This window comes from Crocodylus siamensis, chromosome 5, assembly GCF_052110815.1.
Source record: "Crocodylus siamensis isolate JL-2025a chromosome 5, ASM5211081v1, whole genome shotgun sequence".
Lineage (NCBI taxonomy): Eukaryota > Metazoa > Chordata > Crocodylia > Crocodylidae > Crocodylus > Crocodylus siamensis.
The window spans coordinates 84,226,967-84,250,692 of record NC_143399.1 but is presented as its reverse complement, the minus strand read 5'-3'; the positions used below and the strand labels follow the sequence as shown (position 1 = coordinate 84,250,692).

Below are 23,726 nucleotides of genomic sequence, written 5' to 3'. Positions count from 1 at the left end.
AAAACCTTCAATGCATACACCTATGCAAGAGGGTAGAGGAGTGGTAGCTCTCCAAGACCTACTGTCTCCCCCTTTAGACCACTGAGACAGAATCCAAAAGGCAGACCAAGTCCAGATGTTCAGTGCCTCAATGGTTGTAGCTTCTGCCAGAGAACAACAGATAAGAACTGCTACTGACTGCCTAATGCCTCAGAGAGGGAGGGTGATGTCCCTTAGCCTTTCTCCAACCAAGGAGTACCACAAAGCAGTGGGGGCTAAGGTTTTGAGGTGCCTTATACTCATCTCACTCTGGAGCTTGCAACAGTGTGGTATTTCATAGGAGCTATCCCACCATGAGTAACCCCAACACGTTGCCACCAGGATCTCTAGTCAAATGCAGTTTACAGTTCTATCCAGGACCTGGCTATATGAGCTGGGCAGGTGAAGCCTCATTCCCAGTAGTGTATTGGGGTGAGAGGACGGGGAATGATGCTCAGCCCCCTCAGAGGCTTTCCAGTGACCAGCTGGAAGTGGGGGCAGCGGGGGGGGAAGAATAGGATACCAAAAGTGGTCCCTGGAAGGTACATATTGCTGCCTCTCCCTCCCTATGCCTGTGCTGTTACAGTAGCAGCTACAGTCATAGCACCTGCCACCCAAGTGAGGAGAAACAGGGCAGGTAATACTCTTCTTCCCCATCCCCTGCTCTCCCGTGGTCAGCATAAATTCACGCATTCTCCCACAACTCTGCCCTGGCTCACTATGGCTCTGCAGTCAGCATACCTGTTCCAGGCTATTTGTCATCCCCATAAGAGAAAGTTTCACATCCTACATCAGAATCTTAAGATCCTCCGTTTTGTTTACTAAGCTCCTGGAATTTGTATAAAATATTTCAGTGATTATCATACCTTTTTCAGATTACTAGTCCTTCCACTAACTGTGCCACCTAACTGACTGCCTCTCTCATCAACATTAGCAGTTTCTTTCCGATATCTGTGAATCCTTCTGCCTTTTGTCCTGGTTCCTCCTTAAACTCTGCTCCCCATCTGCCTCCATCTGTTTCCTGTTCTTTCCCTGTGAAAAAAGCAGCTTTTTTCCTATTCTGTGCTACTGTATCTTCTGCTTCTCCTCCTCAGTGTCCAGTGCAAACCTAATGCTCACTTTTTCCTCCATTAATTGGTCTCTTCCTATGCCTTGCCCTCAAGGTCATATGTTGCCTTCCACAGGTCACGCTTTTCTTCTAGAAGTCTGTCTTCAGATTTATCTTCAGCAGATGTCTCCAAATTCTCAATTGAATATAAAGCCTCATCTCTCCTGTCTTGTATCACATCCTCAGAATCCCTCTGAATTCTAGCACTGCCTTCTCCTGCATCTCCAGCTTTGGATCTTTCTCTTCCATGAGTTCCCAGGCAACACTGTACACATATATAATAACTGCAAGCGGGAACCCACTCAAGGTTAACATCTATACCCTAACATATACATTCAGTCATCTTTGTTATCTGTGCTACTCTTCACATCTCCTCCCTTGTCTTAGAGTTTCCATGATCATCTTCCTTCTCCTTGCCAAAAAGCCTAAAGAATATACTAGGCTTCTCCTGGCCACAGGCTGCTTGAATTTTAAAGCTTTTTAAAGCCTAGTGGTGAGATTCAAGTGCATGCACTAATGGGGTTTAACTGTGACTAGAGGCTAGGCCCTGAGCAATAAAGCCTCCATTACACTTACAGTACTACAAGCACACTCCCATACAGATGCCACAAACCATGCAATGCAAGCAAACTGACCGGTAGATACACACACAAGTTCACCAACTGCCAAAGACAGTTTTTCCTTTGCTGGCGACAAGTCCCATACAATTTTTCTTGTCTGCTTCCGTTTGTTGGCCTTGACTCTTGTGACCATTCAGCTTACATCATCTCTTTATAGACCTCATGAAAAGAAGATGAAGCCTACAGAGTCCATAGTGTATATATAGTAGCCTGCTATATGATCAGTGTAAAGTAATATGATGGGCCAGGTTTCCTCATCGTTACCAGCCATATGCCAGTGTAACTTTGTTGAAGTCAGTGAAATAAAACATCTTTTCAAACAAGACAAAACCAATGTAAATCAAAGACTGTTTTCCAAACAAATCCACCATCTATTATTTATGAAGTCCCCAGGAAGATATCAAGACAGACACACAAGTACTTGAAAGAAAGAGCAAAATGGAACTAGAACAAATAAAGATCTTATGCCAGAAACAGGCAATACTCAGAAATGGGCAAATCCTTAGAGTTTGGAAGTGGCCTAAAAACACTTTCATATGAAGAAAAAAATTCCAAACACCAGAAATCAATATAATGAGAAAGAGAGAGACACAAAGAAAGACAGTCCTGATACAGGCAATTATAAACGGATGATAAAGGAACGGAGATCAGGATTTCACATAAGCTGCTCTATAGAAACAAGGGAACAATCAATGAAATTCAAAGTCTGTAACTTCAAAACCAGTAAAAGTTACAATTCCCATACAATCCACAGTTAAACTGGAGTACTCATTCCTACAAAATATCACTGAGGTAAGAACACTTAGCAAGATTTTAAAAGACATTGCAAATTTTTAAGACTATCCAGAACTGTAGCATAAAACAAGTTTAGGAAGGGCTACAGTCCTTCAAGCTTGTGGCACATCCACAGGAAATAGAGACTGCCAAGTCTCCTTCCAGGACCAAGAGGAGCCAATTGGGACTAAGTAAGTAGCTACCCTTAAGTTTTTAAAGATATGTGGAAAAGATTTGTGCACATATTTGTACAAGCACATACATCGGCACTAAAGCATTAACCAGCCACATGCTCATGTCAAAGTGTATTGAACTACAAATGTTTACCTTGTTTGCATCCACCTGATGTTTTGCAGGTATAAAAATGTGCCAGTACAAAACAGAGACATCATTCTTGGATTACATCTTAGATTGTCTGCTTCTGTATGTTAATTAATACAAAGCAGCATTAAAGGGAAAAAAGAACCAAGTTCAATTAACCTATAAAGACCACTTGAGTTAAACCAGAGAAGAATCCAGCCCACATGGTATAGCAGAGAAAGTCAATATCAGAAGTTAGCAAACCTGCTGTAAAACACACAGGCACAACAGTACCCCATATCTTGCTCCTTCATGAAATTCTGCAGTCTTCTTGTAACCGCTGTTTGCAGTAGCTCTGCAGCATTGTATGTACCGTTGTCCAAAAGTCTGTACCAACCACTTCCAGCAGAGGCAAATGACAGGCTAGTGTTTCTCTTACAAATATGATGAAAAGGGAGGGGGAAAAGGCCAATCTATATATTTCCTTTTCTCTTTGTAATCATCAGTCTTTAAATTAAAACCCAGAAGCAAACTACATGGGAACATTGTTGCAGCTCAGTGGAAAACAATAGCTCAAAGGAGTGTTTGTAGAGTCAGGTATTCACTTGCACAGTCAGCTATGAAGCCACCACAGTAGCAGGCTTGCTTCTACCATCTACATTCACAGTGATTTCTTCCTTTGAATTGTGCAGAGATGTAATCCCTCCAGCTCAGCCCTAGTAGTTAGGCCCACATTTCCAACAGTGCAAAATCAAAAACCTCCAAGGTGAAACTTGTGAGGATGTGGCTCAACAATGACTGTGGCAGAAACCCTGCAATCATAGTGCACTGCAGCAACATTTGCTAACTGTAAAGATGTTCCAGTAGGCAGACAAAAAATGGAATATCTTACAAAACACAGGCCATTATGTGAGGGACTATTTTTTGCAGTATATTCTAGCATGGTACTTTCATAACTGGAAAGAGCATTTTTCTTTTTTGACACACTCTACAGGCGCCATTAGCAGTTAACTTGCATTAAAGAAGTTCATTTTAATATTATTTACAAAATAACATACAACTAAAATACTATAGCCAGGAAGTAGTAGGGTGATAACCTTTTCAAGTAAAGGCAGGATACATGCCTGCCTCCCCTGACCCCCTGCAGCAGCACCAAGCAGAGCCTGCGGGGGATGGGGAAGGATTCAAGCTAGCTGCTGTGGACTCAGGAAAGGATTCAGGCTAGCTGCTGTGGACTCAGGGCTTGAGGAGGATGCAAGCTAGCGGCTGCCCTGCTGCCTTCCCCCTGAGAACCCCACACTGGCCATGCTGCCGCCACCCCAGGTGCTGCCAAGCAGGCAGGGGGCATCTCACCACGGCAGCATGGTCAGCGCAAGGCTCCTGGCAGCAGCAGTGGCAGCAGCACCAAGTTTCTCCACCCTTCTGCTTCGGGTCCTGACTACTGAGTCATGGAGACCCTGTGAGGAAGGCAGCAGGATGGGGAGCCCTTAGCCCACAGCAGGCAGCCTGAATCCTACCTCACCTCTTACACAAATCTGGCAGGGGCATGTGCCCTCACTATTGCTCCCTCCCTGGGAGTGCACACAGAGAAGGGAAGCCAGCCCTCTTCCCCCCTCCCCACCCCTGCTTTCCTCCAGACAAGTTGCCCATGCTCTGTCCTGCTCCCAGACTGGGCCACAGCGCCACAACTTGGCCCCTTGTACTGCCCTGGCTGGGCAGCACCTCCAGCCCCAGCCCCTGCCTGACTCCCATAGGGACCTTAATCTGTCCCTTTACCTCCCCCATAGAATTAGCTGGAGGGAGCTACTCTCCACTGCTGTGTGGGGCTGTATTCCCAGCCATATGTATGTGTACACATGCACAGATGAACAAGCACCCCTTGCATCCTGCTTCCTCCAGCCCCAAGCAGCCCCTTACAAGCTGGAACTCTGCCAGCCTACAAAGGGAAAAACCACATTGCCCTGTATTTTTCTGGGGCAAACAGAAAACCCAGGCCCCTGCAGAATACTGGCAATCCAGAACAAATGGTGTCTTGAAGTTATTCAGCCCAGGACTGGGATTTATTGTTCACATTTTAGGACTGTCCTTCCCAATTGGTACCCAAGGGCCTTCTCAGGGCATTTATGCCAAATGCTATATAACCATCTACACTAGCCCCTGTTCCAGAGAGGTTCCACTCTAACTCAGAGTTGATGATCTGACTTTCTGAAGACATTCAGAACCAGAACATTGAACACAGCTTAAGGTCCCCTTTGAACCCCTTACTGTCAGCTGCAAGGATTGCTTCTCAGATATTTCCAAGAATCTGAAATGCAAATCTGGATGCTGTAATTTGCTAAAATGCAAACAAAATATTGATTAAAAATACCCTGCAGATTAAGAGAATATTCCAACAACAGTAACATTTCCCAGAGGTCTAGAAATGCCAAGATCCATTCCCACTTCCAACACTCCCTAAGGGGTATGCTGAAACACAGCATGTATCTGAAGTACTGTAAAGTGCAACTTGGCTAAGGTGCCTTCAGTGCATGCACCTTAATGCAACATAGACAACTGAAACCAGGATGAGGAAGATTCAAAAGTAAACTAGGGTATTCTGGAATTCAGTGGGTGCCTGTACATGTGTGGGATGCCTGTTCTGATGGGCTCCAATAATAGTGCTCAATTAATTGAGTCTGCTAGAACATTCTAATTAGAAAGCTCCAGCAGCCTCACCATCATGTGTATTCAGTGTCCCAGCATTACAAATGGCAGCAGGTGTGCTTTAAATATAGCTCATCAAATGAGCTATAGTTAAAGTCACCCCACTGCCATTTTGAAGCACAGGACACTGAATACACAAGACACTCCAGAGAACTCCTCCAATAACCCCCAACTACCCCAGAGCACATGTACAGACACCCGATGGACATCTTTACATGTGGTCTGCAGTGGAGGAGGTGCTGTAAATTAGAGCGGCTCTAAGCAGCATTCAATGAGCTTTAGTCAAAGTGCCCCCACTGCCATTTTAAAGCAAAAGGGATGCTGAATACATGATGAGGAGGCTGCTGGAGTATGCTAATTAGCATGCTCCAGCGGACTCAATTAATAGAGCCTGCCCTGATGCATGCTAATTAGCATGTGTTACAGCAGATGTCTGGCATGTATGTAAGTGCCCAATGAGACTAAATATATTGTTTTTAAAATATGCCAGATTGCTCCGTGATTTACAGGCTTCAATCTCCAATTTTAACATAACTTCCTTTGAAAGCCAACAGAATTAAGTATGCAGCCTGCATACTGGCATAAATATTCAGGAAGTACTGCATGTGTTAAATCAGATCAGTCAAAGTTCAGCCTAATAGACCACATTAGTCTTGATAAGAAAGAGTCCAGTTCTGTTCCTACCAAGTCAATGGGAGTTTTGCCATTGCTTTTAGTAAAGGAAGGAAGGGCGTGAAATTGTGAAGACTTAGTTTTCCTTCCTATAATCTTAAACGGCCATTGTTGAATTAAAAATAGCATTTACAGTTATTAAACAATTGCTCTAAATAGTTAAAAGTGACAGTTTTTTTAGGTTTTTCTTTAATATTATGTGGAGGGCTTGCCGGGCTTTGCTCAGCTTTCTGGACTTAGCAGACCACAAATGCAATTGCTGGGGAAAAACCCAACAATCACAGGACAGGCAGGGGAGGAGCCAGGAGGAAAGTTTGCTCCTCCTCTACAGGAGTGGACTTAATTGGGAACTACAGTTTCAGACCCCCCTAACTGGCTCATTTTCAAGCTGGGGTTGGAGTCCCAGAGGGGGATATAAGTAGATGCATGCCAAGCACATGGTGCAGTTGGCGAGGGACAAAGAAGAAGGAAGATGTCCCGGGCCAGGAAGAGCTGGCAGAGCTGCCCAGCAGGCATATCTGGCATCCCAGAAGAGCCCAAAAGATTCCACTGCTGGACAGAAGCTGTGGGCATCACTGTACAAAAGGGTCCGCAAGGGACCGGGATCCTGGGAGCTGCAGCAAGGCGGCTCGGGTCTCCCACCCTGGCACAAGGCCAGTCTGCCGTGCATTCATAGCTACACAGAGGGTCTACAAGCAACTGGGATCCTGGGAGCCACAGTGGGGTGGCTCAGGTCTCCAACTGCAGCATAAGGCTGGGCACATGAGCCAGCACTACTGCAAGATGAGTCATTGTGGGGCATAAGGCCCTGGAGAAGGAGTGGCTGGGTGCTCTGGGACCCATTCTCTGAAGTGGGTCTGCAAGGGCCCCAGGAATGAGCATGGGGAGCTGAATTCAGAGAAGCATGGCCCTGGGTATACATGAGGGGCCCAGGCCTTCAATTCCCCCCAAGAAGGATAGAGCCACTGGGATGCATGAGCAAGTCACACTTCTCCCCTGAGGCCTGGACTCCCTCCCTTGGAGAAACATTAGCCAGGCCAGGGAGCTTATGAACACTGCCCCACCCAGCTCCTTGGGACACATGGGTCAGTTGGGCAATGGGTCTCCCACCAGGGAGTGACACTTGGTTAAGGTAGCCTCAATAAAAGATGCAGGAGATCCCCAAGAGATCCCCTAGAAGAGGGAAACTACTAGAGAACTCTTGCATCTCATATTTTGGGGTGTTTGATTGATACATGCTGTACATTTTTTAAGTGTTTATTAACTGTTAACTGTATGCCTTGTATTTTAGAGTGTCATTTATTGTTGTACTCACTTGTTCCTATCGTAACTGTGTATATAGTTATATGTGTTTATAACTGGTAAATAGTCACTTGAGTTCACTACCTTTTCATATAAAGCTATATTAAATGTGTACCTGGTTAAGACATCGCTTTCTGTCCCTCATCTCTTGAGACATGATAGGTGGGAGGGAACTGCGAGTGACTGCAGTTTCCACCCCAGCACATGTGCCCTGCTGGCTTTCCCCTTCTATTGGTGGGGGGGGGGGGGACACTCATTTTTGGGACATTTGGGTTACACTAATTTATTTTGTTTATACTACATTGGACAACTGAAATAGAATGCTCTCTGCTGCCAGGTTTGCTTTCTGCTGCTGCTTTACAAGCAATGAGATTTTTTATATTCATCTTACAAATGTCTAGGACCTTCTAGCACAATGCCTTTTACTTCAATGAGAAGTGTCTCAGATGCTTCCCTACTCTACTAGGCACTATAAAGTAGTAGTTTGCTATAGGACATTTTCATTTTTAATAATTATTTGTATTACTTTAGTACCCACACACCAAGATCAATGCTTCTTTGTCTAATGTTATATACAAATAAAAGCTAAAAAAAAAAATCAAAATAAAAAAAAATATGAGCAAGACAGACAGTGAAAAGTATTCTCATTTTACAGAGGAACTGACACACAGATGTAATAATTCTGTGCCCCAAGTCAGTCCCAAGTTAGCCAGCAAATATATGACAGAGCCAGGAATAAAAGCTCATACATGTGTGGCTGTGCTAAGACCATTCCTTAGCTGTAAAGAAAAGAAAAACATATATTTCTATTATAGTTTTGTTTTTGTTTTTTAATTTACATGCAAATGGTAGAAAGTATATGAAAGAAATGGCTTTGTCTCAGGGCACTGAAGTGCCTGCTCCTAAAGAAGGACAGGTGTGGGTTGCCGGGGCAACCACAGGGGTCAGCTGACTGGAATGGGGCAGGGCCTGGCCTATATAAACAGCTTAGGCTGAGGCCAAGCAGGCAGTTCCTCTTTGGCAGCTGAGGAAAAGAGAGCTCTTCTGAGGTCCCTTCCAGCCCTAATGTCTATGAAATCTGCTGGGATTAGGCAGAGATGAGAAGCCTGAGGACCTGAGCAGATTATGGGTGAGGATACCAGGCAGAGGAGCCCTGGCAGGGATGGAAATAATGGATGAGCCAGGAGGCTAGAGTTTGTGTTACAGCTGATTGGCTTATGGTTTTGGTTATTGTTACACCGGAGGACCAGGTGAAGCTGTAGGGGTTGGAGGAGGCCTCATGGGAGCTCCCCAGTAGTGGGGGGTTCCTGGCACTGGAAAGGATGCTGTGTTTTGGGGTGTCCTGACCCCAGCCCCAGTGTGGGCAGCATTGGGAGGAGCCCAGTGTGGGTGCAGGTGAGAAGCCCCAGTGGGGCATAGGACCCAAGAAAGGGGTCTGGGGGCCAGGCACAGCTATGGCCACTTGAGCAAGGCCCCCAGAGAGGGCGCGAGCGTGAGCAAGGCCCCCAGAGAGGGCGCGAGCGTGAGCAAGGCCCCCAGAGAGGGCCGCTAAGAGAAGACAAAAGACTTAACAATGTCCAGTACACTTGAGAGGCTTGGGGCATGGTATAAACAGTGGTAGGAGCCACACACAGCCCATAGGGCTGGGTGCACTAGATCACCCTACATGGGACAAAGGGCTGGGCTAAATAAGAGCACTATGTCCAAGGGGACAAGTAAAGGCAGCCTCCCTTAGAATACTTTCACCATCAAAGACATGGCGGGTGAGAACGAGGGTGCTTGACGGACAACTTGGCATGGTAGGGTGCGCCAGGAGAGATCACGGCCGCTCCTGGGCCCCTGCCCTGTGACAGGCTTATTTGCCAAAAATATAATTTATTGACACTCGAAACTATTCTGTTACTTCTAGCTTTACAAATATTTGAAATATATACGTTTGTTAGAATAGAGTGGGGGGGGGGAAAAAAAGAGACAGAATCAGCATGATCCATGCACTCAATAGTCCCCTTCGCCAAGACAAATCACCCACATTTTAAGAAAACATGATAAAGTACCTCTTCTGCTTAGATAGAATGTGAACCAACTTGTGCCATGTTCTCCATTTCTGTGACACAAATATTTCCTAAAATCTAACACCGATAATATTAAGTGATCAAGATGTTTTGCTATTATTGTATTATTCTTTAACTGTGGCCAGATCATTCTCTAAGCACAAGAAGACCTCTCAAAAGAACTGGTACTAGGTACAAGGAATCACAGATATTCTGCTTGAAAGAAGTACGTTTGAAATAAACAAAATGAGTTCTATAGAGAAAATGCTTTTCAAACAAGAGGAGCTGCACAAAAATGATAAATTATAGAATAAGGAAGACCACAAGAACCAGGTAGAAGAAATCCAAAGGACCTAGAAGAATCTAAGGATAATGCAACTGAGATGCTGATTAAAATATATATATATATGCTCTCTCTCACTGAGATCAGGGGCTATATCAGAGAACTGATGCCAATAGCAACTTGAACTTAGGCTAGGTACAGCCGTTATACTGATTGCACATTAAGTGTGCAGAAAGCACTCTTTAGATGGAACTGAACAGATGTTTACATAGAGCATTTTAAAAATGGTGGATCCCAGTCTAATTTAACCCTGGATGGATGCGATATCAGAGTAAAGCACTTTAGAGTGCTTTATTGAACTTCTATATACTACATCCCCCCAATCCCAGGGAGTCCTTGCAGGGCAGTGTGCTTGCCCTGGCCATGATCATCTGCTGTGGGCAAGCACCAGCTCATCTTGGCCCCTGGGCTATCACAGAGAGGGGACAGAAAAGTCTCTGTCTCCTCCCTGCATGGCCAGGCAGGGGCAGGGAATGGATCCCCACTGCCACATACCCCTGCCTTCTTTGCCGTCTTGGATCTTGTGGAGGTGGGAGGGGCAAGGCTGGGTCCACGCAGCAAGGGAGCTTTGTTCCCCTGACCTGCTTCAGCCTCCTGACAGCTGCAGCTTGGACCCATGGATGGCTTTTCACTGCATTGGGAACAAGGGGAAGGCAGGTGGTGGAATGGATCCCCTCTGCCATGTGAACCTGGCCCAGACCCAAGCCAGGAAGCTGGGGGCGGGACACAGCAAGGGGACTCCATTACCTCATTGCCCCTAGTTCTCAGTGCAGCAAAAAGCCGCACATAGCTTCAATCTGCAACCATCAGGAAGCTGGGGCAGGTGGGGGGGGGCAATGGAGCTCTGCCTCCTATATGCACCCCTTCCCATCTTGGTGGCTCAGGTCCTTGGGTACTGGGTGAGGTAAGCATGGCAGGGGACTCCACTCCCCACTTCCTCATCCACCACTAGTTCTTTGCATGGCAAAAAAACCATGCTGCAGTCATCAGGAATCTGGTGGGGGCGAGGAATGGATCCCCTTCTGTGCAGCTCTCCCCAGCTTGCTGGCTCAGCCCCTGCTCCATTCACCCACCCCAGCCTCTTGATGGTTGCAGCTCAGAGCCACAAGCCATCTTTTGCTGCACTGGAAATTAGAGGCAGGTGGGTGGGGGAATGGAGCCTTCCTACCATGCACCAGGGGTTGCGAGGGGCAGGCACTTTAATTAGAGCAGTTCTTGAGCTGCTCTAATTAAAAGCACCTGCAGTGTCTCGTGTATTAGTGTACCCACACTTCAAAAGGTGGCAGGGGCATTTTAACTAAAGCTTATTGAATGAGCTTTAATTGAAGTGTCCCCCTACCATTCTGAAGCAGAGACTGATACACAAGATACAGAGGCTGGCTGGAGCACAGTAATTAATCATGTTCCAACAGACTCAAGTAGTTAAGTGCTCTACCACATTGTATCTACAGTGTATCAGAGCAGCCTCCGGGCACATCTACAGGCACCTTTAGATTGGTCTAAAAATGGCCGACTACCTCAGAAGTACGGTTAACTTAGCCAGCTGACCTGATCTAAATTAATCCTATTTCTGAGGTAGTTGGCCATTTTAAAGTCAATCTAAGGGCCTTATTGCACATTGCACTGTGAACAGCACAAGTGTTGATCAACTTAGTGCTAGCTTGCATTCATACCTTCAACTTAAACATCGTATCTGTGGAGAGTGGCCACACCTTAATAGAACAGGCGTTGGGTTATGCAGATCAAGAAGTAATCCTGCCCTGGAAAAGTACAACTTTGAGCTGCATAATGGGTGCTTTGAGCCACTTTAAAGTGTTAATGTGCAAACAATCTAGGGGTTGAGAGCTCCAGGAGCTTCCCAAAATGAACATGCAACAAGGCCCTAACTGTCCTGAACTTCTATACATTCACCCTTAGATCTACCTAACTACCAATAGTCTGCACCAGGGCAAACATAGATCAGGTGACTATTATTAATGTGATCTAACCTCCCTGAATGTCTTTATGCACCCACATATGCACACAAGCAAACAGCACACACATTATTTTTACACACATTTTCTTCTTTCAGGATTTATTAAGAAATAATAACTGGGATTCTGTAAACTATTGTCTTATCCAGGGGAGAATGTCATATCCAGGCTGGGGACTGAGAAAAATGGTTTCCCACAAAAACCCTCTGGCATAAACCTTAAAGTGTTGACTGACTCTGGAGGAAACCATCTCCAATCCTAGGCAGTCAGAAAGAGGATTAATAAAATTAAGTACCTGAGGGAACCACTTTTACACATGAAAAAAATGTATGCATTATAAATACCAGTGTCCAAAATTTTCAGAAGTGATTAGAGATTTTTAATATCTGGGTTTTAAACTGAGGGACTCAAACTCAGACATTTTGGAGAGCTCTGATTATCAGAATATGCTAAACACACAATCCTCAGGAAATCAGGCCTCTTTCAAGGACTCTCTAGCTTCATACTCAAAAAAAATTAAACAACCAAAAATGATTGCTTACTTTTGAAAGATATGGCCATACACTCACATATTTTTAAAAGGTACAGGTATACCTGTGGAGCACTAGCAAATATTAATGATACCAACAAAGGGAAGAATATACAGGAGTGCCTGGTGGTAAGAAACTTAGGTGAAAACTCCCAAACTTTGTAACTTATTCTCTATGGAAGTCTGTCAGTGATTTTCAGCAATGTTTTTATCCCTCTGCTGAGTAATCAGATACTGGGGGGACAGATACTGTTGAAAGAGTCATAAATCTCTTTAAAATCTAAAACACAGCTTTTTGTTAAACTTCCAGGCCAACAGCAAATAGTAACAGAACTATATTTTTTCATTAAACAGAACTATATTTTTCTTACATGCATTATAAGCAAGGATTCTAGTATTTTGTTTACTGCAGAAAAATGTGGTGAAATGCAGATTCTCATTTTAAGGAGAAAAATGAGAATTTTCTCTTAAGGAGAAAACTACAGAATTTCTCTTTTAAAGAAGAAAAAAAAAAAAGACATGAAGTGTTGGGTTTCCCTTTGCAGGCTGGCAGAGTTCCAGCCTACAATGGGCTGGAGGGAGCAGGAAGAGAGGGATCAGGCAGGGATGTGCATGTTCATGTGCACAAATGCTCCCTGCAGGTAAATCTGGGGGTGGGGGAGGGATTGAGGCCCCCAAAGTGAGGGAGGTAGGGAGTTGGGCAGGACTGGGAGCACTGCCCAGCTGAGGTGGTATGGGGCCTGTGGCTTCAGGCCCAGGCTTCGAGTGGAAATATATGGCCACAGTGGGAACTGGGATGGAGCTGCAGGCAGCTTGTCCAAGGAGGTGGCAGGGGTCTGGCCACCATTGCATACACTCCTGAGGGGTGGGGACATTGGGGACATGTACTCCCCAGATTTGTGTATGGGGCAGGGTGGATGCAGGGTGTCCACTGTGAGTTTGGGGCACCCTACCCTGCTGCCCCACCCAGTGAGACCCAGTGTGGCAGGGCGAAGCAGAATAGGGAGGCTTTGTGCCACTACTGGGAGCCCTGCACTGCCATGGCAAAGCACCACCTGCCCACCCAGCAGCATCAAGTATTGTGATGTGGAGTTGTGCCCCCTGCTGCTGCTGGGTGAGCAGGGAGTGCCTCACAATAGTGGCATGGGGCTCCCAGCAGTGGCACCAAGCCTCCTTGCCCCACTCTTCCTTGCTGCACCAGGTTACACCTTCCCCTGGAGGCCCCCAGGGGAAAGGCATCAGGCCAGGGAGCCCTGAGCCCACAGTGGTCAGCGCACACCTGACCTTCTCTATGGGTTCCACTCTGGCTGTGCTGCCCATGGGGGTGGGGGAGCTTGGCTCCATGCTCTGCTCTGGCCACAGCAGCCACTGCTTCCTACAGGTGGCAGCTGGGGCTCGGGTGCACACTGGGGAAAGGGCATGGGATGTGGACCTGGGTCCTTGGCCTTGTAGCCCTGGAAGCTGGGGGGCCCTCTGGTGGGGGGTGCAGGAGGCTGTGGGTGAGGAGTGAGGGGCAATGGCATGGGTAGGGCACTGGCATATCCAGGCTGCTCAGTGCCATAAAGCACTTGGGAAATGAGGGGGTGGAAACAGTCACAGCTGGACCCACATCCTGGAGCACATGTAGACAAAATAGGGACCCTAAATTGAAGTGGTGGGTTTTAAAAAATACTGATCCAATTTAGGACTTCATTAAACCCCCATGTCATGCACACACCCTGCTGACTTACCTGTCTCTGGCAGAGAGAGGAGGGTGAGCTGCTGGCAGGCAGAGCAGTCCCTGTGCTGTGGGGGAGGCTGGTACTTCTCTCCAAGGCAGCAGCAGACCCCCCCCCCCAAGTGGCACCCAGCTCAGGTGATTCTGAGAGGCACTGCAGCATCGGTGAAGCACAGGACCCCCAGAAAGCTCAAGCAGGCAGGCAGGCTCCAAGGGGAGATCAGGCTCACTGCTTTTCATGGGCAGAGTCTATTCTCCTGGGTTGCTGCTCAGCTTCCTGCAGAGCTGTAGAGCTGCACAGAGCCCAGTGCTTCACTCTGCAGCTCTAGGGGCAGCAAACTAAAACTTCTCAAAGGACTTTTAGTTTGCTGTGGCCCAAGTCATTTAAGGCACATTACCTTGCCAAATTTCTTACAGCAGCTGGAATTAATGCGCAATACGCTGCCAAGAAGTGCAAAAACTGATACCATTAAAGTGGTGTGTCACAGGGCGGGGGCCCAGGAACAGCCATGATCTCTCCTGGCGCCCCCTACCGTTGGCGAACTAGCACCCTCATTCTTGCCCGCCGCGTCTTTGATGGTTCAAGTATTCTAAGGGAGGCTGCCTTTATCTGTCCCCTTAGACACAGTGCTCTTACTTTTCCTGGTCCCTGTTCTATACAAATAGATTTTGGTGCACCCAGCCCTAGGAGCTATGCGTGGCTCCTACCACCCCTAATACCATGCCCCAAGCCTCTCAGATGTCCCGGACGTTGTTGAGTCTATTCTTGCCACGTTCGCCCTCTCCAGGGCTTCTATTCATGCGCCCACACCCATGCCCATGCCTGCACTGGGGCCTTGCTTGCGTTCACACAATTGGGGCTTAGGTGGCCGTAGCCATGCCTGGCTCCCAGACCCCCTTCTCGGGTCCTACACCCCACTGGGGCTTCCCACTATCAGGCTCAGGTGGCCTTGGCCTTATTTGGCCCCCAGATCCCTTCTCCAGGTCTTGCACCCCACTGGGGCTTCCCACAATTGGGCTCAGGTGGCCTCGGCCTTACCGGGCCCACAGTCCACCAACTCCCCCCCCCCCCCGGGTTCAGGTCGGTGCCCCTTTTACTACGGTGTCCTCTCTAGCACCAGACTGCTGTGCCCTCTCTGGCACCAGGAACCCCCATGCTACTGGGGAGTTCCTATGAGGCCTCCTCCAACCCCTTATAGCCTCACCCGGTCCTCCGGCATAACAACAAACAAAATCATCAGCCAATCAGCCCTAACTCAAACCCAAGCCTCCTGGCTAAAACTCTAATCCTAAACCCTCTGGCTAATCATCATTTCCATCCCTGCCAGGGGCTCCTCTGCCTGGTTTTCTCACCTATCATCTGCTCATGTCATCAGGCTTCTCAATTCTGCCTACTCCCAGCAGAGCGAGCGAGCAAGCTCACTCTCTTCCTCAGCTGCCTGCTTGGCCTCAGCCTAAGCTGTTTATATAGGTCAGGCCCTTCCCCCTTCCAGTCAGCTGACCTCTGTGGTTGTCCCAGCAACCCACACCTGTCTTTCTTTAGGAGCAGGCACTTCAGTGCCCTGCAACATGGTGCAAAAGCATTTATCCCTCTTGAAAGTGTTGTATACGCATGCCCCTCGTTTTGTCTACACACGGCCCTGGTAACCTAAGGGGGCAGGGGAAGCTCTGATTTTTCCATAGTAAAAAAACCACAAATCAAATGACAAAATTTATAGGTATTTAGAATTTATTGTAGTGATTAAGGCACTGGCTGTTCCACTGATACGTGTGTGTGTGTGTGTGTGTGTGTGTGTGTGTGTGTGTGTGTATCGATATATTATAAAAGCCTTTGTCTGTATGTCTGTCCAAAATGCTTTATTAGCACTCTGACTAGCTGACTAAAACAACTGATCAGAGTGTCCCAAGAGTGTTCAGACAGCAGATGGCATGGCGGAGTGCCACCATGATGGCAGGGACACAGGGAATGGAGCAGGGAGGAGTGGGGGAGCAGGCCCGTTCCCCCCTCCCCCAACTGAACAAGAAGCAAGTGTGGGGCTGAATTAATAAGTTCATTATGAAGCCAGGCAAAGAGCTCATTCAATAGTATCCTATTCCAAGTCAATGCTTCTTGGCCCCTGGCATTGCCCTGTTTTGTTAACTCTGAAATCAAAGCATGTATATATCTTGATGGGAAGTTAGTGTTAGAAATGGAATATTGTTAGAAATGGAGTATTGTTAGAAATCACTTGGAAACTACACACACCATGGAGACCACAGAGTTCAGTACAAGTGGAATGCATGAATAGGACCTTAAAGACTCTACTCACCAAAATCTGTATTGAAACACGCCTTCCTTAAGTGGCCTCAAGCATTGCCGCTAGCTCTTACTTGCATTCGAAACACTCCCCAACGGGGCATTAAATTAACCCCATATGAAATTATGATTGGCAAGCCCCCTCGAGTCTTACCCCCTGGGATGCAAGAAAATGTAACTTTTGAATTAGGTAATAGCGAGCTTCATCTGTACGTTATTGCTTTGCAGTCTGTCTTGTCTTCTCTTCACAGGTATGCAGCCTCCTTTCAGCGTCTGCCTTTAGACATACCAGTACATGACTTCTGCCTGGGAGACTGGGTCTTGGTGCAGCGGTGGAAAAAGGAACCTTTGACTGAGAGGTGGAGTGGCCCTTTCCAGGTACTTCTAACAACCCACACCGCTGTAAAGATTGCTGGCCATGACCGTTGGATACACCATACCCGTGTGAAACGACATCCATGAGCGTCAGAGGACACTAACCCCCAGGACGAACTCACTCCGGAAGCTGAGTCGTCCTCGGAACAAGAAGCCAGCAAGTGGAGCTGTGAACCTACTGGTGATCTCCAAGTGCGCCTGAGACGGCTTAATCAAAGTTCAGAAAATTAGACAAGAAAGTAAAAAGAAAAAGTTTAGGCTGTATTTGATCTCAAGAAAGGGAGAATATGGTGGGACTCTTAATATGCCTTGTTGTTATCTGTGTAGTAAGAGAAGCAGGACTGAGCAGCCCTAGCCGCCAGCCTATATCCCTGCTTCCCCCAATTGCTCCCCCAGGGACAAATTTGTATGTTGACATGATGGAAAAAATTGCAGGTACCTTCAATCTCACCAACTGCTTGGCCTGTGGGGGACTCCGAGAGGCCAGAGAACAGTGGCCTTGGAGGGCTTTTCCTTTGGCCCCAAAATGGTTAGTAAGTGATAAGGCGGATGTTAAGAGTACTGGTCAAGAATGGGATGAGAACCACAGCTGGGATCTTTCCCAAGTGGCATTAGGAGAGTACTGTCACTAGATTGATAACCACCACAGTTGAAGGGATGCAAGTTGCAGCAGTCTCCCTCAAAGCGCAGACTGTAGGAAAAGTCATGGTACTCAGAAAAATTCCTTGTAATTATCTTGATCTGCCTAAATGAAAATGGGGAGCAGAAAGCATCTTGAGGGGGGAATATTGTTAGAAATGGAGTATTGTTAGAAATGCACAGCTTGCATCTTGCACCCGATAAGAAAGAAACACTGCCAAGGACTTTTTTCCTTTCCCAGCCTTGCCACAGCTTTTCTTAAGCTAAATCGCAGACTCTCCCCCAGTTTCTCCCTAGCCTTTCTCATACAGATTACAGAAGCCGGAATGCAACTGACTGTGTCCTTGAAAAGGGGGAGGGGGTTGAACTCTTGGTGACCTATAGTAGTTTCTGAGCATGCTTAATTAGCTGATGCATATTTACCTCTCCGCCCTGCATACTTAAGTAGTTAATTATACTATACATGCGATGTATGTAGTGATGTAACCACATGTATGCTTGTATGAAACGGAAGTGAGCTGTAAGAGTTCCTGTTTCTGCACACGTGCCCAGCAGGAAAAAGATAAATACAGCCTGCAAAATTCCTTTGTTGGTTCAGAGTAATCTGAGTTCTTGACTCTGCTCTGACCCTATTTGCAAATACACCTTTTGTGCCATCTAATGAGTGTGTGTCTGTGATTTTTGTGGCCTCCAGAGAAACGAACCGCTTTATGCATCATTAGTACCCAGATTGGGAACACCTAATTGAGCTAATTAAAGAAACTTCAGATGTTATGTAAGTATGTATTTTCACCATGGGGCCCACACCCTTATTTAGACAAATGATCCTAAGCCTCCTCCAAGGAGCACCAAATGGTTCAGACTCACAGGGCAAACAAATGGGCAATGCCTCCAGTAGGGCAGGGGATGCTTATAAGGAATCTGGGCTGACTGCTTGGTCAAAGCTGTCTACCACGTATAAGGTCAAAATCGTGCAAAAATTACAAATCGCTATAGGCAGCAGTTCCCAATCAGGATAAAGATAATAGCTGACAGCAAAGGGGAACAGATGCAGGCCACTCAAAGGTCACAAAAGTTGCTGCCATTTCAAAGTTGGGAGCAAACAAAACTAAAAAAGGAGCATGGCAATTGGGTCTCTTCTCAGTTAAATGCAAATGTACTCCTGAGGGCCTGATAAAATTTCTTCCTTTACCGACTGTAGAAGAGGCAAGTGGGGAGAAGCTACAATGTAAACTGAGCAGTCTAGTGGGGAGTGTCCTCAGTGTCCCCACCTACTATTATGGAACCTGTATGTTTAGCTACAATCAGAAAAAAAATATGAGAATTCCAGGGCTGCTGGATCCAAATTCACAGATGCTAAAATAACTAAATCATATGAGGAAAATAAATAGACCAGAACCTCCAGGACGGTTGGGATGCACATAGGATTGAAAGGGACCATCTGAGTCAAAGTTGAGTCCCCTGCTGTCATACAAGCATATTCCTAAAAGTTAATAAACTCCATATTGATATCAAGTTAGATAGTAACTCAAATTAGTATCTGCCACATTTTTTCAAAGACAAAAGGAGCGGTTTTACATCAACAGAGAATATATATTGCACAGACTCAAAAAAAAAAAGTGAAAGCCAAAAGGCCTACAGTATTGAAAACATGGGCATTATGACCAGTTATACTGCTGACTTGTGCCTAACAGTATAGTAGTTTATTTATATAAGAAAGAACCCACAACAGGTACTCAGATCACCAAAGGAACATACACCTGATAGCAATATTGTTTTATTTATATTTTACATGAACAAATGCAGCTGTAGTCCTACCAACTGAAGTTTTTCCTTCTTTAAAAGTTATCAAAATTCAGCAATGTACTCACCTAGAAATGTATACCAGCACTACCTGATTGATGGTTTTGCTTAAGTTCCAATAAAAAAGCTCAATGCACAAGTAAGGCTCAACAACTGGCCTTTCATGTAATTTGTTTTGTTAAATTGATATGATCTAAATAGACTCAAAAATATATTGACTAAAATTAAAAGGAAAAAAATGGCATATGCTCATAGAAATATCTTGTTTTTATTAGGCAAAGGCTTTATTTGTTAGTGGAGAAAATTCCCTTTGTTGTTGAACTGCTACAGTAAGAAGCAGATGGCTGTCTAAATCCCAGAATTCCCAGCAGGAGATGTGAACAGATGTCTGTAACCAGGAATAGAATAACCCTTTCTGTAAGACTGTATGCTGGGAACTGAGCAGTTTATGAGATTTATAAAAATCTGTTTGCTTCCAGAAGCCACTGAGCCACTTTGTGTCTCTCCCTCTCCCCTCCCCCAACTCCCCCATCCCTTCTTCCTCCTTTTTAAAAGATTGCACATCTGCAACATGGATGATGCTTCTATCAACCAGAGGGGCAGATCTCATGAGCATAGGAACAGTTCTTGTAATCTGCTTGATGAGACCGCATGCCTGTCTTGACCAACAAGCATTCCTATCTGACAATTTATCTTCTCAATTTGCAGATGTCATCAGTACCCAATGTGTAATTTACATGAGAGCTGTGGATCACAACATGAGCTATAAAACACTGCTAAAGGCCTAACCAAACTGAAGAGGAGGGCTTTTTGGATGGTCAGCTGAGGTTTTGTTAACACAGCTCACATTCCATCTCATCTTTCAGAAGCTGGCTTTCCTTTGTTTTCCAGAACCATGTGCATATGATACACCAAAAGAGAAGAGTGCTGACACTTAATGACATTTTGCCTCTCATAATACATAAAACTTAATGTAAGTGCATGCAGTGAAAGATCTACAACTGCCATAGGCACTGTTAAGTGTCATGGATCTATAACAAAAGTTCATAGTATTGGAAATGAAAAAATCAGACATCTGCTATGACAGTCCTTGGAGACTACAGAATGTGAAAGCAGCTAAGCTGTGGTTCTTGGGTCCATAAGGATACATCTTTGATTTTCTCCTACAGCTGACTTTGAGACCTCTTGAAATGAAAGTTGGTATGTCTGAGCTTACTCACAAAAGTGCTGATGAATAAACCCATTTATTGCTTTATGAACAAGGAGATGTGTACTACAATACAACCTAGCTACACATCTACTGTCCCACAACTGTGCTCTAGAGAAGCTTCATAGTCTAACTCTGTTCCTGTTTTTGAATAGGACTTGCATGTAATAAAGACCCACAAAAAGGTATCACGCACTACACACAAAAAGTAAACCATATTGCAGAAAAATATTTAAGAAATTTACGTTACAAGAGACTCTTCACTGTCATTAGGCCCCAGATTTGACCTACATCGGTTTATCAAGGAAAAGAGAGTCACTCTTTTAATACATTTTTTTCAGACACAATGTTTTCTGACCTTAAATAAAATGTTACCCATTTAGCACAAAAACAATATTAAGGTAGTGTGTGTGTGTGTGTGTGTGTGTGTGTTGGGGTGGTGAAAAGGAGCTAAGTAGGGAAACAATGCTGCATGTTTCCAGAAGGTATGCTATAAATAATTATTCCAGTAGTTACAATAGTTTCTTTAAAACAATGCCAAGGAACAGACTGGAAAAGGCAACATGAAGAAGAAACTAATAAGAAAAAAAGCATGTTTTAAAGTAATATTTTGTACTGTTATTGCCTAGAAACAATTATGACAAATGCAAAAATGTGTGTTATTGTTATGGTGTTCCAACTAAAGACATTAAAATACTTTAAAAATCTGATATTCTGAAGGAAAACACAATTGTAATTTGCAAAGACTCATGCATATATTCAGCAGAATGTCAGATATTTACAATTAATATCAATGCTCATGGTTAATAGAAAGTAAAAATTGTGAATCATACAGAACAAAGTCCCCTTGTTTACTATTTTTTCTGATAGAAATGGAGACAATTGATTATCCTTGAGAAGGCTTTGCACATAAAACCAGCAGAAGTCCATGGTTCAATTCAGTGCAATTTACTGCCTGTGCCTTCTGTCATTAATGCACCCAAAATGGGATGAGGGTACTTTCAGAAGACCAAGGAGAACAACACACCACCACATAGGGCACAGAACAAACAGGGCATGATTGACACTGTTCCCACCACTGCCATAGAACCGGTGTATGACCAATTAAAGAAATTAGATTTATATAAATCAGCAGGACCAGATGAACTCCACCCAAGAGTGCTGCAAGTGCTGACCAAAGTAATTGCAGAACCCCTGACAAAGGTCTTTCAAAAATCATGGGCCTCTGGAGAAATCCTAGAGGACTAGAAGAGGGCCAATGTTGTGCCCATCTTCAAGAAGGGGAAGTGTGAGGACCTGGGAAACTACAGACCAATTAGCTTAACTTCTATTCCAGGGAAAATCATAGAAATGTTTATCAAAGAGGCTATATGTGACAAACTTGCAGATACTGTATGACAGCCAGCATGGCTTTGTCATGGGCAGATCTTGTCTGACCAACTTCATTTGTTTCTATGATCTGGTGGCTCGTCACATGGATGAGAGAAAAGCAGTTGACATCATATACCTCAACTTCCAGAAAGCCTTTGACTTGGTATCCCACAAGGTACTGAAAAACTGGAAGATATCGGGCTCAACTGTGGGATTGTCAAGTGGATGCGAAACTGGTTAGGGGGTAGGGTGCAGAGAGTCTAAATAAATGGATTTGTGTCATCCTGGTGAAATGTGGGCAGTGGCATACCCCAGCGGTTGGTACTTGACCCAGTGCTGTTCAACATCTTTATCAGTGACCTTGATGACAGGGTAAAAAGCCCATTGGCAAAGTGTGCGGACAACACCAAGATATGGGGTCGCACGGACACAACCCAGATGAGGTTCAATGTAGAGAAACACAAAATGCTGCATTTGGGAAGGAAGAAGCCCCAGCACACCTACAGGCTGGACAACACTAACCCAACCAGCACTAAAAATGAAAGGGATCTTGGGGTAACAATAGACCCCAGCATGAATCTGAGTCAGTAATGTGACGCAGTAACCGCTAGGGCCAATAAAACTCTGGCATGCATCAATCAATGCATCTCCAGTAAAACCAAAGAAATGATTCTCTCACTTTACTCAACATTGGTGTGGCTACAGCTGGAGTATTGTGTCCAGTTCTGGGTGCCTCACTTCAACAAGGACATGCTAAAGCTTGCAAGGGTCCAGAGAAGGGACACCTGTATGAATCAGAGACTTGCATAGCAAGCCAAATGAAGAGAGGCTGAGGGATCTCAATCTTTTCAGCCTAAAGAAAAGGCTGAGAGGGAACCTGATTACAGCTTACCACTATATCAGAGGCATACATCAAGGGCTTAATGAACAACAGTTCACCGGGGCACCCTGGGGGAAAATTAGAAACAACAGCCACAAAATCCTAGAAGATAGTTTTAGACTGAACATTAGGAAAAACTTCTTCACATCTAGGGTGTCCAGACTATGGAACAAGCTCTCCCCAGAGGTGGTGCAATCACATACCCTAGAGGTCTTCAAGAGAAGACTGGACGGTGATTCTATGATTCTACTAAAGTGTAAATTACATACTGGAAAATAAGTTATTTACATTTTGATCAGGTGTACTACAGAGGGGCATTTAAATGTACCTGGCTCAGCTGCACTGGTTAGTTATGATCAGTTTACCATACAGGGTCATCTGTTCCACAGGTTTTACTTTTTTTTCTTTTAATCATGCCTTATTTCAGATTGGACCCAATTTTGCTTTGGTAAAGATGCACTCTTTCTTTCCACAGGAGCAGGAATTCTCGCCCTCAACCTTTCTACCCCCTTTGAAATGCCTTCTAGCAGGAAAGCAAACATTGAAATCATTACTAAAATCAACAGTGCCTTGCAACTCCATCCAAAGTTCTCAAAACATTTCACAAAAATCGATCACTTTTGCCCTAACATTACCTCCTGTATGAGTTATACAAGTTGGTACTGAACTATGGACAATAAGATGAATATGAGCCAGCAGTGTGCCTTTGTTGTCAAGAAGGCTAACGGCATACTGAGCTGCATTAGTAGGAGTGTTGTCAGCAGATCAAGGAAAGTGATTCTTCCCCTCAGCATTGCTGAGGATACAACTGGAGTACTGTATCTAATTTTGGGTTCCCCACTATAGAAAGGATGTAGGTAAATTGGAAAGAGTCCAGCAGAAGGCAATGAAAATGGTGAGGGGGCTGGGGAACATAACTTCTGAGGAGAAGCTGAGGGAATTGGGCTTATTTAGTCTGGAGGAAAAATAAAAAACTGACAGGGGATTTAATACCAACCTTCAGTTACCTGAAGGGTAGTTCCAAAGAGGATGGAGCTAGACTGGG

At 45.2% G+C, this 23,726-nt stretch overlaps 1 long non-coding RNA gene across 1 annotated transcript in view; it reads right to left on the bottom strand.

Moving 5' to 3' along the window:
- Positions 1–23,726, bottom strand: part of LOC149864374 (uncharacterized) — a 93,575-nt gene that overhangs the window by 26,370 nt on the left and 43,479 nt on the right. The gene's annotated exons all lie outside the window — the stretch shown is intronic.